Below are 18,606 nucleotides of genomic sequence, written 5' to 3'. Positions count from 1 at the left end.
TATAGACAATGGGAAAAGGGGGGTTGATGATGTTGGTGATGATGCAGAAGTGAAACAAGGATCAGCATTGACCTGACATCCATGGCTTTGGGTATAACTGGGCACACAGGGTTGGAGAAAATGGGTAAAACACTTCCTGGCAGCAATGTGGCAATGTCTTAGGGCCCTCAGTCTCCTCTCTGGCCCTGGACATGGTCTGGATTTAAACCAGGGAAGGCTGAGGCAGGTATACTGGGCCCAGTGGACAAGCACAGGAACTAGGAACAGCTGATCATTTACTGAAAGCCATTTAGAAGCAAAGAAAACAAGTAAAACATACAACAAACATAATTTGTGAGACTGTAAGAAGAGTCATAGGTCTCAATGACCTTTCGTGTTAAAGAATGGTTTGCAAAAATATGCTTTGGACTTGTGAAACCCAGTTTTGAAGTCAAGACCTTTAATCTGAATGTTATGTTTCCACAGAGGGACTATATGCCCCAAAGACTGTATGCTTGTGACAGAAGAAATGCACAGGAGATGCCAGATTTCCTTTCTCACTAATAGTTGGTATTCTAATCCAATGATTTCTGTCATTTAACACACTAAAGATTTGAAGGTGTCTGATGTTCTTTGAAAAAAAAAGGTTTCATAAATGATACTTTTCATAATATTCATGCAGCCTGTTACAGTAAACCATTTGTACTGTGGTGCTGAACTTAAAAGCTCCCTGGGTTAAAATTTCTCTAAACTACTATTTTGCCCCTTTAGGCTAAATGTTCACATTTCTTATTTTTATACTGTTAATTTTTTAATGCTACACCTAGTGGCCTCTTCTTTTCACATTTTCAAGGAATAAAAATATAAACATAACACTTTTCACATATTTTTAGTCAAATGTTTAAATTCTTCCACCATGGAAGTTTATGTTTAGCTGTCGTCGTATTATTTCATAGTTAAGTATATACAGGCAATACATTTAATGCATAGTTGTAAGATGGTTTGTACTGCATGTAACACTGTAAAAGAACACGATTCATTTTCAATTCAGATCAAATCCATGCAGCAAATTTTTTAGATTAAAAGGATGAAGGGAAAACATCACAAATTTAACTGCTTCTTCAGACAGGATAAGCATTTTCTGTACGATCATGTAAATAATCTTATCCTCCAAGTTCCAAATGGTCATAAACCAGTACAAGGTATGACATTATCTTAAGGAACAAATAAGCGAAAAATAATCTCCATGGTGCAAGTTCAACAGATAGCTTGAATACAGATTCTGAGGACAACAAAGATATATAATGTCCATGGCATACAGAGATATAGCATAAGCAGCCTGAGTTGGATTAGTGTCTTGGACACCTGTAGAAGCCCAGTTGGATGGGACTGAGTGGCCACTGTCAGCTAATCCATCCTGGGGGAAGGGAGGTGGCTGGGCTCATCACATAGGAGCACTAGGTGTCCTTAATGGAGACGGAGACAGCCGAGCCTGCATAGTCATGGTGTATAGCAGAAGCAGTAAGCCAAGGGGAGTCCAACAAGTGGAAGCATATTTCCCCTTAGGGGATTGCAATAGCAGGCTTGGCAGATCTGCCAAGGAGGAAGAGGTGTTTCCACTGAGGACAGGGGAGAGTGCTTCCCAAGACCAGCAAGATGACCCACTCCCTACCACCCATCTGTTGTCAGGGAATGAAGTGCTGATTGAGACTCCCAGGCAGGAATAAACAGACCTCCTGCATTTCCACAAAACAAACAGCACCAGAATTACCCATTCTAAAGACTTAAACCTTGCCTGTGATATAAACATGACCTACTGGAGCGGTAGGTATGTATCCCAGAGAATGCCTTGTCTGGCCTAGTGGGGTAATGCACTATGCTGGAATTAAGAGGGCCCTGGGTTTGAGGCTTGACAGGGGTGACTTTTTAATTTGATACCATTTCCCACTCAGGAATCATAGAAAAACTCACTAAGCTAGGCATCAACCCCTATATTACTAGGTGGGTTGCAAACTGGCTCACAGATAGAACCCACAGTGTGAAAGTAGCTGACTCCAAGTCTGACTGTCAACCAGTCACGAGTGGAGTCCCGCAGAGTTCAGCCCTGGGTCCTCTCCTGTTTGGTATCTACTTCTCTAAAGTCCAGGCCAACACAAAGGGACTCTGGCTGACAAAGTTCGCAGACGATTGCAAGTTGGGAGCCATAATTAACTCCCCAAGTGATGTTGACATCCTACAGAAAGGCTTCACTGAGACCAATGACTGGTGTCAGAACCATGGCCTTAAGCAATGCAAAAAAATGTGTCGCCATCCCCTTTGGGAAAAACCCGGTTCCCATGAATTACCACATCGATGGTAGTCCACTGAACACAGAAGTTATCATAAGAGATCTGGGAACACAGGTTGACAGTCACCTCTCTTTTGACCACCACATTTCCACTGTGGTCAGAAAATCCTTCTATGTGGCACATCTCATTACTAAGGGTTTTGCATCCAGGAAGAAAGAGGTCATTGTCTCTCTCTACTCTTCCCTCATTAGGCCAATCATCAAGTACAATTCCCCATTTGGCATGTACCTCACTAGACACCTACAACAACTGGAGAGGCCACAAAAATACCTCACAAAGAGGATCTTAGGCCTTAAACACTTGTCGTGTATGGACAGACTCAAAAACCTCCAACTATTCTCTGTCTCATATCGCCTACTTAGAGGGGATCTCTGCTTGACTTACAAAGTCATGTCTGACCAAGCACTGTCAGAAATGCTACATCTAAAGAAATCCCAATCCCACCACACTACACACTCCAGAGGCCTCAACCTCATTACCACAATTAACAGAACAAGCTGGAAGGACAGGTTCATAACCCAGAGACTGCCCATGCTATGGCATAGACTTCCCATACACATCAAGCGGATCGCCTCACTGGCCCTCTTCAAGAGAAATCTTGATGAGTAGATGGAAAATAGAAAATTCACCCCAGGGATCACTCCAGTGGCTCTACTTGACAGAGGCACTGGGAACTAAGTTTGGGTGGCACAATGTCAAGGTAATCCTATGGGCTAGGCTTGTAAAGACTCCAGGGCCATTAGCCTAGTACACACCTATGAATCTATGAAACAGGCTCCCCATCCATGTGAAGCAGAGTTCCTCCCTAACCCAATTCAAGTGCAACTTGGAAAATTGGATGGGGAACAGGAAATTCATCCCTGGTTTGGCACCTATGTCTTTAATGCAAACAGGTAACCTGTAAATGGTTTATCTCCCAGCCCCCTGGTTATACTTATCAAGGAAATCAGAACTTGTCAGAGATTTGGGATGCATGGCTAGGCTTAAAAAAGCCCCTTGTGGTCATTAGCCTTGTGAACACCTATGAATCTATGAACCTATAACTATAGGGCTCTCACCCAGCCTGGGATGCTTGGCTTCTGTCACCCCACAATGAATGAGGAGACTAGGTGTTAGCACTAGAGACATCAGGCAAGGTTTTGGGGAAGCAAAAAAAAAAATTAGAAAAATATATTCAATGTCAACATTGTAGGCCAAACGTTTTACTGGCCTGCTCAGGTAGGGTCAGTGGTCGATTAAGTATGCCTTGGGTCCAGTCAGTGGATCTCCACTTATCCCATTTGTTTTTCAGGATAGATTGGCATAATGGTTAAGGTGCTTACCTTAGAAAAACAAGGTGTAGGGTTTGATTCTGACATGGGGTAATTGGCTATGCTTAAATTGGCCCATTAGGGCAGTTAGCCTAGTACTAACCCATGGATGCTCATAAATGCATATGTTCTTCGGCATTTACCATCCTAATTGTTTTCAGTTATATTTACTGTTTGCTGAAGCAACATCTTCACTTTAAACCCTGTTATTCTCGAGCATTGTTTTAGCAAAAATGAAATAAAATGTACTAACCAATAACAGTTACCATTTCACAACATTTCAACCATAAAAAAGCAATGCTCGAACATCATTCATTATAATCCACCACGACAAGTGTGTGGGGGTGAAGGGAAGGATAAGGTAAAGTAACGAATGATGTCTTAATACTGATATTTTAATGACCCTTTGCCTAATTTGATTAATAGGCTGAATGACAAACCTCAAAATGTTCACAGAAATAATCTGTTTGATTCATACTTGTCTGTACAACCCTAACTTCAGCAAGTTAAACAAAGATAAATAAAAAAAGGTCACGTTTCATGTAACCAGTGTTTATTCTATAGGTGAAGATAGTGAGAGACAAGCCCCTAAGACTGCAGAGCAAAACCGAAATGTGAGTAATGAAAAGAGGGTTCAGGTTTTAACTTTAACTTTGTGAATTCTACAATAATGCATGAATACTTTGTCACTATAAATCTAAAAACTACAAAATGCCTAATACTTTGTCACAAAAAATCTAGAAACTACAAAATGCTAAACCACTTTCTAATGGGAACAGCCAATAACTGCTTTCAACTGTTTTGCTGAAAAATATCAGAAAGGGCATTTGTTTTGTACTTGCTCTACCAGAACCTTTACTTGTCCTGGAGAGGGTAAAAGAATTCATACATACCCAGATTTCAAGTATTAAGGGAGTAGATAAGAGATCAATATATTGCCCATATCCTGTTGTAAAGTTTTAGTTTAAGTTTAGTAACAGCAAATCCTGCTTTTGCATGACTTAAGAAAACATCAGCTCCTTTACAGATCTGTAGAGGTGTATTTTATATCTGGTGTTTTAAAGAATGACATTCTCCATATCTGGCATCAGACATTTACGTGTTCCTTACTAACCTTCTGTAACTGAAATCAGGGGCAGAAACTGGGAACGTCAGCAAAATAAATAGCTCAAAATATTAAATAAACAAACAAACAAACCGCATTATCTTCTGAAACTAAGGTAAGATGTCAAAACTGATTAGCAGTCATAAAAATAAGCAAAATAACTAAAAGGCATTAAAAATTAAAAAAATGGTAAACAGCTAAGCATGTAAGCAATAATTCAAAAGCAATATGCTAATAACATCTGTAATCATACCAGTTTCAATAAACTAATGAAAATATCTGTGGCAGATAAAATAATGTTCCCATCTTGCTTTGGCACACAAAAATGTGGTCAAAATGTTTTTTTTAATCTGCAGAATTTAAACATGCTAAAAGCAGAATAGATACAGGAGTTACAAAAATGTTCTTCCCCCCCTTCCTGGTGAAGGATAAACTCCCCAGCTGCTTTCTAACAGTCTGATCAGAATAGCTAGGCAAAAACATGCAACCGTAGTCCCAACAGGTGCTGGTTGTGCGAAGTCAAGTCTGCTGCAAAATGTGCAGCATAAAGTTTATTTATTTATCATTTTGTCAACAGGGTTAGTTCAATAAGCACTATGGGATCCTTTACACCATTCTGAGCTACCACCAACTAAGGAAGACTGGACATCAGTTTACCATCTCATCTGTTGGATAGCACACACAGGAGTGACCAGCTCAGGAAGAGTGGACATCAGTTTAACGTCTCGGCTGATGAATGGCACACTAAGGAGTGACCAGCTCAGGCAGACTGGACCCCAGTTTAACGTCTCATCTGATGGATGGCACACTCAGGAGTGACCAGCTGAGGCAGACTGGACCTCAGTTTAATGTCTCATCTGATGGATGGCATGCTTAGGAGTGAACATCTCAGGCAGACTGGACCTCAGTCTAATGTCTCATCTGATGGATGGCACACTCAGGAGTGACCTGCTCAGGCAGATGGGACCCCAGTTTAACATCTCATCTGATGGATGGCACACTCAGGAGTGACCTGCATAGGCAGACTGGACCCCAATTTAATGTCTCATCTGATGGATGGCACACTCAGGTGTGATCAGTGGAGGCAGACCGGACCCCAGTTTAATGTCTCATTTGATGGATGGCACTCTCAGAAGTGACCAGCTGAGGCAGACTGGACCTCAGTTTAACATCTCATCTGATGGATGGCACACTCAGGAGTGAACATCTCAGGCAGACTGGACCTCAGTCTAATGTCTCATCTGATGGATGGCACACTCAGGAGTGACCTGCTCAGGCAGACTGGACCCCAGTTTAATGTCTCATCTGATGGATGGCACACTCAGGTGTGACCAGCTCAGGCAGACTGGACCTCGGTTTAGCATCCCATCTGATGGATGGGACACTCAGGAGTAACCAGCTCAGGCAGACTGGACCTCAGTTTAACAACTCATCTGATGGATGGCACACTCAGGAGTAACCAGCTCAGGCAGACTGGGCCTCAGTTTAATGGCTCATCTGATGGATGGCACACTCAGGAGTGAACATCTCAGGCAGACTGGACCTCAGTCTAACGTCTCATCTGATGGATGGCACACTCAGGAGTGACCAGCTCAGGCAGACTGGACCTCAGTTTACATCTCGTCTGATGGATGGCACACTTAGGAGTGCAACACACCTCAATGCTGAACTGCAGTATCAGACTGGAAAATTAACCAAACCACCTCGGGTTGGAATAGAACCCACAGCCTTCTGTTCTTACAGCACTAAAGGCAAATGTGCTGCCTGTTGAGGTGCTAACATTACGATAATATTTTTCATATTTTTTAAAATGGTAAACTGGACTGATTCCAGTGGACCACTCTCAGACACAACCTGGAGTGGTGACAAGTTTTATCCATCACACCTATCATTCACACAAAATGTTTTAGTGAATAATCATTTAACCATTGACCAGGAAGCCAAAGACAACAGCAAATAAAGTCAACAATGGCAGAAACCATGAATTGCAGTGGTTTTACCAATAAAGGATTGTTTCTTTCTGCAACAACTGTGAATTGGAGTGGTTTCTACCATTGTTGGATTAATTTGCTGTGGTATTTGGCTTCCTAGTTAGTTGTTTGTTCTTTGCTTGGATTTCTGCTCCAGTTCTAGGTACTTCTTGTTTCTTTTGTGGCATGTTTTAACCATGTTAGAAATTAAGCTAGATCATGGTTTGCTGAACAGTGGACAAATGTGCAAGGACAAAAGAATCAGAGGAATACAATGGCTTGCACTTTAAGTTTTCCTTTTACAGGAACAGCACAGCAGTATTTACTTTATACTGTTTTACTTACTTTGCAAATATGACAAAATCATTGCAGCAAAAAGCTTCTTGCTCTCCTGCAGCCTGACTGATATGTGCAGTCAGTGTGACTCAGTGTAATGTATGCTGACATATGCACTTGCTGTAATGTATGCTGACATGTGCACTCTGTAATCTATATTGACATGTGCACTTGCTGTAATGTATGCTGACATGTGCACTTGCTGTAATGTATGCTGACGTGCACTCGGTGTAATGTATGCTGAAGTACACTCGCTGTAATGTATGCTGATGTGCACTCACTGTAATGTATGCTGACATGTGCACTTGCTCTAATATATGCTGATGCTGAGGCACTCCTTAAAATGGAGAACATCAACATCTGCGCAGTGACAGAGGCCTGGTTCAAGGCTCCAGAGAGCAACCCTGCATTACCAGGCTATAATTCATACCACACCTTTCAGCCACTTAACCTGGACCGAAACACTAAAGGTGGAGGCGTGTCCATATTCATTAAGGATATCCACACCTCCAGGCTAGTTGTTCAGCATAGTGCAACTAACTCTGGACAAGACCGCATTCCAAATTGTAGTTTGCTACAGATCCCCCACCATGCCCCAGGATTTCCACTCCTCATTTCTTGATACACTGGAAAATATTAGGGTACAGCCCAACACCTTAGTAATGGGCGATTTCAACTACCCCACCATTAACTGGGAAAACTACTCATGTACCAACTCTTTTGTGCAACGTTTTCTGGAATTTATAAATTCCAATGCTTTGGATCAACTTATCCACACCTCCACCAGGTGCAGCAATATCCTAGACCTGGTCATTACCAACATGGGCGACAGGTGTTCCACACCAGAGGTCAATTCCCCATTGGTCAGATCCGACCACAAGCTAATCACCCTAGACATCGACATCCAACCCCCACCCCCCATTAGGGAAACCACTGTAAAACAATTTCACCAAAGCCAACTTCACGCTTCTTAAGACAGCAGTGGCAAACTTAATGACACCCATGCGGATGGACAATAGAGGTACGACTGTTGAATCTTACACAAATGCACTTCATAAACACTTACACGAGTGCATGGATCGTGCTATCCATAACAAAAACCAAGATGCTATCCTCCAGAAAAGGAAGCCAATCTGGTGGTCCCCTGCCATAAACAAACTCTACAACAGAAGAATGACACTATTGCAAAAAAGAGTAAAATTCCATGATTGGAGGAACTCCCTGGTCAGCCTCAGTAAGAAGCTGAGATCCCTCATAAAATCCTCCAAAGCTAGTTGCAAAAACAAAATCGCCACTGATTCTAAAGAAAACCACAAAGCATTCTATAGCTATGTCAAGAATCTCGATGGCAACACCCAGATCTGCTCTGAGTTACAGCACAATGGCATGAAAATTACAGAACCAACTGATATTGCCAACATCTTGTCAGATAGATTCAGTGCTAACTTTACCCCCCTCTCACCCCCTGAAGGGCCCATCTCTATGCCGGAAGAATATAAAGTTCCTGTAATCACAGCTGCACAGGTAAAAATGCACTCTACAAAGCCAAGAACACAGCATCCATTGGACCTGACAACATCCCAGGCTGTGTTCTACATGAACTACAGAACAAACCAGCACCCCACCTAAGTACCATGTTCAGTCATAGCCTCACCTCAGGTTTTGTGACCACTGAATGGCGCGCAGCGATGGTTATCCCACTCCACAAAGGGGGATCCACCACGGACCCCAGGAACTACCACCCCATTAGCCTGACAAGCCTGGTCTGCAAGGTCATGGAACATATCATCATGGAACTTATAAACAAAGACATTGGTAATCTCCAAACTCTGGACCCCACCCAGTTTGGGTTTGTAAAAGGCAGATCATGTCTCCTAAACCTGATAGACTTCTTTGAAGCAGTCACCAAAGCCGTAGACGGGGGTAAGGTGGTTCATACAGCCTATCTAGATCTTGCCAAGGCTTTTGACACCATCCCCCACTCTGGAATTATAGATAAACTCACTAAACTAGGTATAAATCCCTATGTCACAAGATGGGTTGCCACCTGGCTCACTGACAGAACCCACACTGTGAAAGTATCAGAATCCAAATCTACCTTCAGACCAGTGACAAGTGGAGTACCACAGGGTTCAGTCCTGGGTCCTCTCCTGTTTGGTATCTACTTCTCTGAAGTACAGGCTAACACAGAAGGTCTTTGGCTAATGAAGTTTGCAGATGACTGCAAACTAGAAGCCATAATCAAAACTCCTAATGATGTGGATATCCTACAAAAGGGCCTCACTGAGACAGATCCCTAGTGTCAAAGCCATGGCCTCAAGCTCAATTCCAAAAAGTGCATTGCCGTCTCCTTTGGTAAAAACTCTGCACCCATGAACTACCACATTGGCAGTAGTCTATGTAACACCAAAAGTATAATAAGAGACCTTGGGACACAGGTGGACAGTAGTCTCTCCTTTGATAATCACATCTCCACAGTAGTCAGGAAATCCTTCTATGTGGCACACCTCATCACAAAAGGGTTCTCATCCAGGAAAAAAGAGGTCATTATTCCCCTCTACTCATCACTCATTAGACCCATTGTAGAGTACAATGCCCCTTTTGGAATGTACCTCACAAGACATCTACAACAATTGGAAAGGTCACTGAAATACCTCACAAAGAGGATTACCGGCCTCAAACAGATGCCCTATGCAGACTATCTCAAAAAACTCCAGCTTTACTCTGTTGCATATCGCCTACTCAGAGGTGATCTCTGCCTAACATACAAAGCTATGTCAAACCCAGAGCTGTTGGACATGCTCCATTTAAAGAAATCCCAGTCTCTCTGAGCTACACGCTTTAGGGACCTAAACCTAGTCACCACAATAAACAGAACATGCTGGAGGGATAGATTGCTGTCTCAGAGACTTCCCATATTCTGGTACAAACTACCTGTCTATATCAAACAAAGCTCCTCATTAGCACTCTTCAAGAAAAATCTTGACGATTGGATGGGAAATAGGAAATTCACCCCGGGGATCACTTCTGTGGCTCTGCTCGATAGGGGCACAGGAAAATAATTTTCTTGGGTAGCGAAAGCCAGGGTACCTTTTTGGCTAGGCTCATGTAGGTGCTAGGGCCAATAGCCTAGAACTTACCTATGAACCTATGACATGTGCACTCGCTGAAATGTATGCTGACGTGCATTTGATGTAATGTATGCTGACATATACACTCGCTGTAATGTATGCTAACATGTGCATTTGCTGTAATGTATGCTGACATGTGCACTTACTGTAATGTATGCTGACATATGCACTCATGGTAATGTATGCTGACATGTGCACTCACTGTAATGTATCCTGACGTGTACTCTCTGTAATGTATGCTGACATGCACAGTCGGTATAATGTATCCTGACATGTACACTTGCTGTAATGCATGCTGACATGTGCACTCATTGTAATGTATCTTGACATGTGCACTCGCTGTAATGTATCCTGACATGCACAGTCTCTGTAATGTATCCTTTGTACTGCCAGTCAAAGCTCCAAAAATTATCTCTGTCCCATCTGCACCCCACTTCTCTAAATCAAATACCATCACGAATGTCATTACAGCAAGCATCTCTGTGGCTGACTGCTGCACCTTTCCTCATACCTGTAATGTGTCTTCCGTTTTGACCCCAGACCCTGGCATCTGACCTTGTTTTTTTTTTTCTGGATATGAAATGTTCTTTATGGACTTTAAGGACAAGACCATTTCTAGAGTTTTTTTTTAACAAATGGTCAGCAAATATGCAGCATGGGCAGTGTACACTGGATGACCAGCCATGTGCCCCAGGTGGCTGCCTGAATCACTCTTGTTATAATCTGCCACTGAACTGAGTAAATTGGATGGAATAAGGATTTCAGTTCTCCACTTTTAGATTACAAATTATGATATTCCTTTAAAATGTCACAGTTCTGTTCTGAGCCTGACATCTATAAGCAGGATCTAATGTCCTGGAAATAAATGTAGCACAGCACCTGATTTACAACAATGAACTGTTAGAAACTGGCATTAAATTAGCAGTTGTTTGACATGAGGCACAGGAAAGAACACACTTTACATAACACAGCCACTGTGGCATCTCTTCTTTGGCTTGATAGCTGAGTATAGTTTAGAAGCTGGGAGTTCGCTCCTCGTCTTACTTAGCTAGCAAATTCAAACAAGAAACATAATTGTGTATGTTTTTGTTCCAAGGGCGATGACCTGAACAGCTCAAGGTTTCCTTGTCACTTAACAGTTCCCACTTTACCCACTTTAAGAATAACGTGACCGCCACCTACAGTTAAAACTCTGAAATTACATCAAACTGATCTTTTTTTCCTGTTTGCAGTTTCCCTACCATTTCAACCTTGCAGATTCCCACAACTTTCCTACCTATATCACTGTGGCTGTTGAAGTGCTACAAATCCATAAGGGTTTTGCAAAATAAATTCCACTGAACGCTGACAAGACAAATTGGTTGAGTGGAGACAGTCCCTTATAACAAAGAATATAAACTTCATGGTGCATATGATTCAGACGAGCTAAAATCATTAGTCAGAATGTCCAAAATGCATTCAGCCAAATGTCTTTTAATTATAAACCACACTGAAGTTCGGCTCAGGTATTTAAGGTCTAGGCTTAACAGGATCGAACAAGAAGGAATGACTAACTTACTGATACTGCTTGCCTGTGGAGAAAGATATGAGAAATGGGTGGCTCTGAGTCGAATTGAGAAGCAAACTTTCATTATATAGTACAAGTCTGCAAGCAGGAGAACACAAACATGTAATGTTGCTGTGACTGTATGTCTGCATGCCAAAAACAAAGAAAATAGCCTCATTGGTTACAAAGTAACTGTAGTAATTTGCATCACCTACAAGAACAAGATTCCTACTAATAGCCTTCATTTTGACTCCCAAGGTCATGTTTGTACTGCAGACCTCTACTCTTCTGGACTATTGAGTATTTTTTTTTTGTTAAAGTTTTAAAGTTCAATTTTTTTTCCAAGCTGCTTTAGTCATTCAAATACAAGTAAACAATACAAAACTGTGTGATCCTTTTGCATGGTATAGTTTTGTAATATCTTGGAAGTGGGATCCTTTTATTCCTGTTGTTTAATACTGTTGTTAGTTATACATCTGATCCATCCCAGAGCCAAGATTCACATTTTTTTAACTTCACACCTATTATCTCATCCTATCCTCATTTTTCCTTTTCAGGACTGTGCAAACTTTTGTAATCTCCGTCTATATATTGGCAGTATTGAAGTCTCTTGTTCTTGATCTGACTCTTAAAAATCCTGTTCTTAAATTTCTACTCTTATTTTATTCCACACACTCTATTTCATCTTATGTCATTTGCTCTTTTTCTTACACTGCATCTACAGCTTTAATTATTTTATTTCCTTCATGACACCTGTTAGGTTCATAGGTCCATATGTGTTAGTTCATGTAGTTTACACTCCTCTGCAGTTCATATGTTAATAATAACTTTTTTAGCAACTAAGAAAGAACATCTATTGCTTTCAACTGCCTTGGTTCTTCTAAAGTTCCTACCCAACTTAAGTAGTAATGAAGGTCATGTTAATGCAATTGAGATTTCAGAAATGTATGTATTAAATTATGTAAATACTTTTGGAACATCTCCAAAAAATATGTTACCAAATTCCTCTCTGGCCCTGATTGCAACTTCAACATTTTTGATTAACCTCTGGCAACATTTTGTTTACTCTGTCTACTGTATAAAAATGCTTGTGTAGACTTCCAAGATGGTCACACATTGATCAAAAACTTAATTTCAGCTTTCCCATTGTGAAAAAAGAAACTGAGAGACAGAGCCAGTAACTCTGCCAGTTTTAGTAAATTCAATTACTAACTAGTAACTACACTGCCTGGATGTCTGCAAAGAAGAAACTTAGCCTGAAAGAAAATCATCTAGAAAAGGTGAAGAGAAAACACTGTCTGGGAAGAACCCTGCAGCTGTTCAGCAAAAAGCAGTTCAGTCTCCAGCTTTGGTGCAAGACATGACTTCCACTAATGTAGAAGAAAAAATAAGTCAGTTGTGCTTAGAGTTGATTACAATAAATGAAACACAGAAGTATAGATTACAATAAATGAAACACAGAAGTATATTGACTCAAGTGATAAAAGGCTGGAAAAAAATGGAAGAAGCTTTAAACATATGTTCAGATGAACTGGTAAAAACTGCAAAAATCAGAGATGAAAATGAAGATAAGTTTGTCAATATGAGACTGCTCAAGAAGAATTGCTTCAAAATGGTAGTGTTAGTGGACACAGCACACACAGAAAACCTGAGATTTTCTGCTGTACCTGATAAACTGGAAGGAACAGACAGTATTAATTGCATGAAAGCACAAATAACCAACTGGGCTGGTATTCCACAGCAGGATTTGTTAATTGAAAGGGCACTTTACATGTATGCTTGGACATAGTAAAGCAGCCAAGACCTACATTAGTAAAGATACAATCATGCCAGTAGAAAGAGTTATTCCTGACAAATCTATGGCAGAAGGGCAAAGTATTAAAAAGTGGAGACTGTACAGTGTTTTCAGAAAATGATTATTCACTGTACATCAGGCAGAAGAAAAATAAATGTATTTTAGTAATCAGGGAATGTCGAGAAACAGGTATAATATTCAAACTGCTATATCCAACTGTCTTCAGAATATCTTTTCCTGGAGAATCCAAGTCATTTTTTTGATCCAGAACAGGCTGTGGAGGAAATACAAAATTCTGTCAAACAAAAAGTGAGCTATCAAGCAGAAAGGGACTCTGCTTCTTATCCTTCTGATAATAAAGTTCATAGAGAGACTTTGCCACCATTTCCAATGTTCCAAAGAAAAATGCTTGAGAGGCAGAAAAAAGCATGAGTTGACCAGAAGAACTGGAGTACCTTGAACGTGAACCAAAGTCTGGGGTTGGGAGAAGGCGATGAAGAGGAAGAAAACCAGCAAAACTGAAATTAGTGAATAAATATGTGACCATTAAGCATCAACCGCATTAAAAAAATTGGCTTTGTGAGAAAAAGTGACTGAGAAAAATTGGACTTTTGTTGACTGTGTTAAACTTGTGGGGGACAGAAAAGCATATATCCCATTTCATGTCATTAATGTTTGAAAGGACACTAAATGGAAAGGGGAAAAAGCAACTGTTACTAAGAACAAAAACTGTTTTACTTATCTGTATAAAACATTTCATGATATAAATTCCATGTTATATATATAAATTGGCTAAATCTTACATCAGCCTCTCCTACTCTCCTACTCACTCTCTTAACCTCTATAACTTTACAGAAATTATACAGTCCCCCACAGGATATGATAAAAACTGCAACCAAGGATCCATTCTTGACCGGATCCTAGTATCAGACTGTGGTAAATTCACACAAACTGGTACTCTCCCCAACACACTAAGTGACCACCTAAATTCATACACCATCATAATATCTAAACATACCCCCAACAAACACTTTTACAAAAAAAATCCATAACTTATCTAAATTTAATCTAGAATCTTTTTTATGTATACTAAAATCTTTTAACTGGATACCCTAAAAACCCATCATTTAGATGAAGATGTTGATTACTTCAATGCTACATTCTTAGATATACTTAATAGTGTATCTCCAACCCAGACTAAATGAACCAAAATCGATCATGCCCATGGCCAGCTCATACTATGAAGCAACAAATGTCCCTTAGAAATAAAGCATGGAATGAATGGCAAAAAATAACACCCAAAACAACTTATTATATTACTGACAACTCCATAATAAAGTTAAAAAGTGTATTACAACAGATAAAAAGCAATTCTATACCTACCAGCAATCAAATTACATACATTGTGGATACATTGTTATATGAAAATCGCAGTCCGGGTCTGAACTGTCTGCAAACATAAACAGCTAAAGTTAACTTTGTGTATGTGTCTGCCTGTTTGAGTTAATATTCATTACCCCTGGAGACCACTCTGTTTTGGCTTGTAAGCAGGGACCCCCACCCACCCACACTCACCTTCCATTTCTCTTTTATTCCCTTCTGTTAGCAAATACTATCCATAACTGATCAACATTGTGTGGTTCTTGTTTGTCTTTCGCTTCCTGGTGGCACAAGCAGCTGAACCCCGTCCACTAACGATTGGCAGTAGACTTCACGAATGCCGAGGTGCCAGTTTATGCTCAACCTTCAATGAAGGCACGCCCACTTCACGCATCGCAAGACAAGGTCTTTCAAACGCTGATCAAATACTGTGTATTCCCGCTTGTCTTTCGCTTCTTCCTGCAGGTTACAGCGAACTCCGTCCACTAATGATTGGCAGTAGACTTTACCAAAATGCTTGTGTGCCGCTTGATGCTCAACCCTTCAAATGAAGGCACGCCCCACTTACGACGCATGTCTTTCTAAACGCTTGATCAAAATACTATTGTAGGTTCTTGTTTTGTCTTCAGAAACTTTCCTGGTAAGGGGTTGCCACAAAAATGAGGAACTCAGGGTCACTGTGATTGGCAGTAGACTTTTACAATGCTGAGGTGCCAGCTTGATGCTCAACCTTCAATGAAGGCCATGCATACGCATGTCTTTCAAGCATGATCCAAAAATACTGTGTGGTTCTTGTTTGTCTCTTTTCGGCTTTTCCTGGTAGGCTGCCAAGCAGCGAAATTCGGTCCAATTAAATGATTGCAGTAGACTTTTTACTTAAATGCCGAGGTGCCAGCTTGATGTCTAACCTTCAATGAAGGCACGCCCACTTACATGGCACGTGCATGTTCTTCAAATGTTGATCAAATACTGTGTGTATTTGCTAATTTAATTGTGAGCACAGTAGCCTACAGATGCAAGGCTATAATGTTTTCCACCTGATAAATGGTTAAGAAATGACTTACAACTTCACAGCAGTTCTTGGTCAATTCTGATTGTTTTTCCCACACAAACTTGCCTTTGCTTGATCTTGGTTCCATAGCAACATTACAAAAAGAACTTCCAGCCCCACTCCTGTTTCCCTTCCCTGCTTATTACCTTAAGCCAATTCCAAGGTTAATAAATATTACCTGTGGTAGTACAATTTTTAAAACTACAACCACCCTGCTACTGGTCCTATAAGTTCATAGGTTGGTATTTCAGGTTATCGGCCCTAGGGCCTATATGCTACCAAGCCTAGCCATAGCAATTCCCTGATATTTCTTCCCACAATATTTACTTCCATGGACCCGCCTAGCAGGGTGACTGACGTGATCCCCGGGTGAATTTCCTATCTCCCATCCAATTGTCAAGGTTCCTTTTGAAGAGGGCCAAGGAGCTACTCTGCTTGACCTGTATGGGCAGTCTATTCCAGAGTATGGGGAGTCTCTGGGTCAGGAACCTATCCCTCCAGCATGTTTTGTTCATTGTGATGACAAGGTTTAGATCCCTGGAGCATGTGGCTCTGAGGTATTGGGATTTCTTTAAGTGGAGCATGTCCAACAGCTCTGGGTTTGACATGGCCTTGTATGTTAAGCAGAGATCACCTCTGAGTAGATGATATTCCACAGAGTATAGCTGGAGTGTTTTTAGATGGTCAGCATAGGGCATCTGCTTTAGGCCTGTGATTCTTTTTAGTGAGGTATTTCTGTGGACTTTCCAGCTGTTGCAGATGTCTTGTGGAGGTACATACCAAAATGGGGTATTGTACTCTATAATGGGTCTAATGAGGATGAGTACAAAGGGGATCGATGACCCTCCTTCTTCTTGGGATGAAAAGCCCCATTGTAATGAGGTGTGTGCCACATAGAAGGATTTCCTGACTGTTGTGGTTATCAAAGGTTGTGACCACTGTCCACCCTGTCCCTAAGTCTCTCATCACACTTTCAGTGTTTAGTGTACTGCCACCTATGTGGTAAATTTATGGGTACATGTTTCTTTCTCCCAAAGGGGATAACGATACATTTCTTGGCATTGCTTGGAGCCCATGGCTCTGGGACCAGCTTAGCATCTGTTTCTGTAAGGCCCTGCTTGTAGAATATCCACATCATTTGGGGATTCAATAATAATGGCTCCCAGTTTGCAGTCATCTGTGAACTTTTGTTAGCCAGAGTCCCTTAGTGTTGGCCTGTACTTCAGAGAAGTAGATGATAAAACAAGAGTGGTCCCAGGAATTAACCCTGAGGGGTACTCCACTTGTCACCTGTCTGGAGCTGGATTTGGAGTCGGAAGTACTTTTATAGTCTGGGTTCTGGTCAGTAAGGCAGTTGGCAACCCATCGAAAGTGATGTGTGTAGGGATTTATACCCAGCTTAGGTAAGTTTATCTTATGATTCCAGAGTGGGTATGCAAAGGCCTGGTGAGGGTCCAGATAGGCCGTGTGGACCTCTCTTTGGCACTCATCCACAGCTTCTTTGGGAGAGACTGATTCAAAGAAGTCAATCAGGTTCAAGAGACAAGCTACCCTCTTCATGAACCCAAACTCAGTGGGGCTCCAGTGTTTGAAGGCTGCTACAATGTCTTGTTTATAAGTTCCACATAATGCATTCCATGCCCTTGCAGATCAGGGCTCATTAGGACTGGATGGGACTTTAGTTCTGGTGGATCCAAGCTGGATCCCCCTTAGGAGTGGGATAACTGTAGCTGTGCATCACTCAGTGGGCAATGGCCTGGAGGTGTGAGGCTATGATTAAACATGACACTTATGTGAGGTGCTAGTTCGCTTTGTAGTTCATGTAGTACACAGCCCGGTTGTCATCTGGTCCTGCATGGATGCTGTATTCTTAGCTTTGGAGAGTGCGGTTTTCTACTCTATGTGGCTGTGATTACCAGAATTTGCCAATCTTTTGTATTGAGATGGGCCCTTTAGGGGGCTGAAAGGGTAAAGTGAAGTTGGCACTAAATTGATCTGCCAGGAGGCCATTGGCAATATCCTTGAGATCAGTATATTTAATGCCATCTCTCTTTGTAGCTCAGGAGCAGATTCAAACATTGCCATTTAAATTCTTGACATAACTATAGAATGCCTATTGTTGTTGTCTTTGGAATTTTTAGCAATTTTATTTTCATAACATGCTTTGGAAGAGATTTTATGAGGGATCCTAGCTTCATACTGAGGCTGGTAAGGCGGGAGTTTTTGTATCCCGGGATTTCTTCGCAACAGTTTTGTCCTCGTATTGTGTAAGGAAGTTTGTTTATGCAGGGACCACCAGATTGGCTTCCTTTTTTTGGAAGAGAGTGTCTTGTTTCTATTTGGGATGGCACGATTCATGCACAAGTGGATGTTCTCGTACAGTGCCTTAGTGTAGGATTCAGCAGTCGAACTTTCAGTTCTGTCTGCATGGGTGTCATGAAGTTTGTCATTTCTGACTTGAGTAGCATGAAGTTGGCTTTGGAGAAGTTTTTTACAGAGGTTTCCTTTCTGGGAGGAGGGGGTGGGATGTGGATGTCAAGGGTGAGTAGCTCATGGTCAGACCTGACCAATGAGGGGGTGACCACTGGTGTGGAGCATCTATCTCCCATGTTGGTAATGACCAGGTCTAGGATATTGGAGCCCCTAGGGGGACAA

This window comes from Protopterus annectens, chromosome 4.part0, assembly GCF_019279795.1.
Source record: "Protopterus annectens isolate FY-2018-M chromosome 4.part0, PAN1.0, whole genome shotgun sequence".
NCBI classification, from domain to species: Eukaryota; Metazoa; Chordata; order Ceratodontiformes; family Protopteridae; genus Protopterus; species Protopterus annectens.
The sequence above is the reverse complement of the archived record's forward strand: the minus strand, read 5'-3'. Positions refer to the sequence as shown.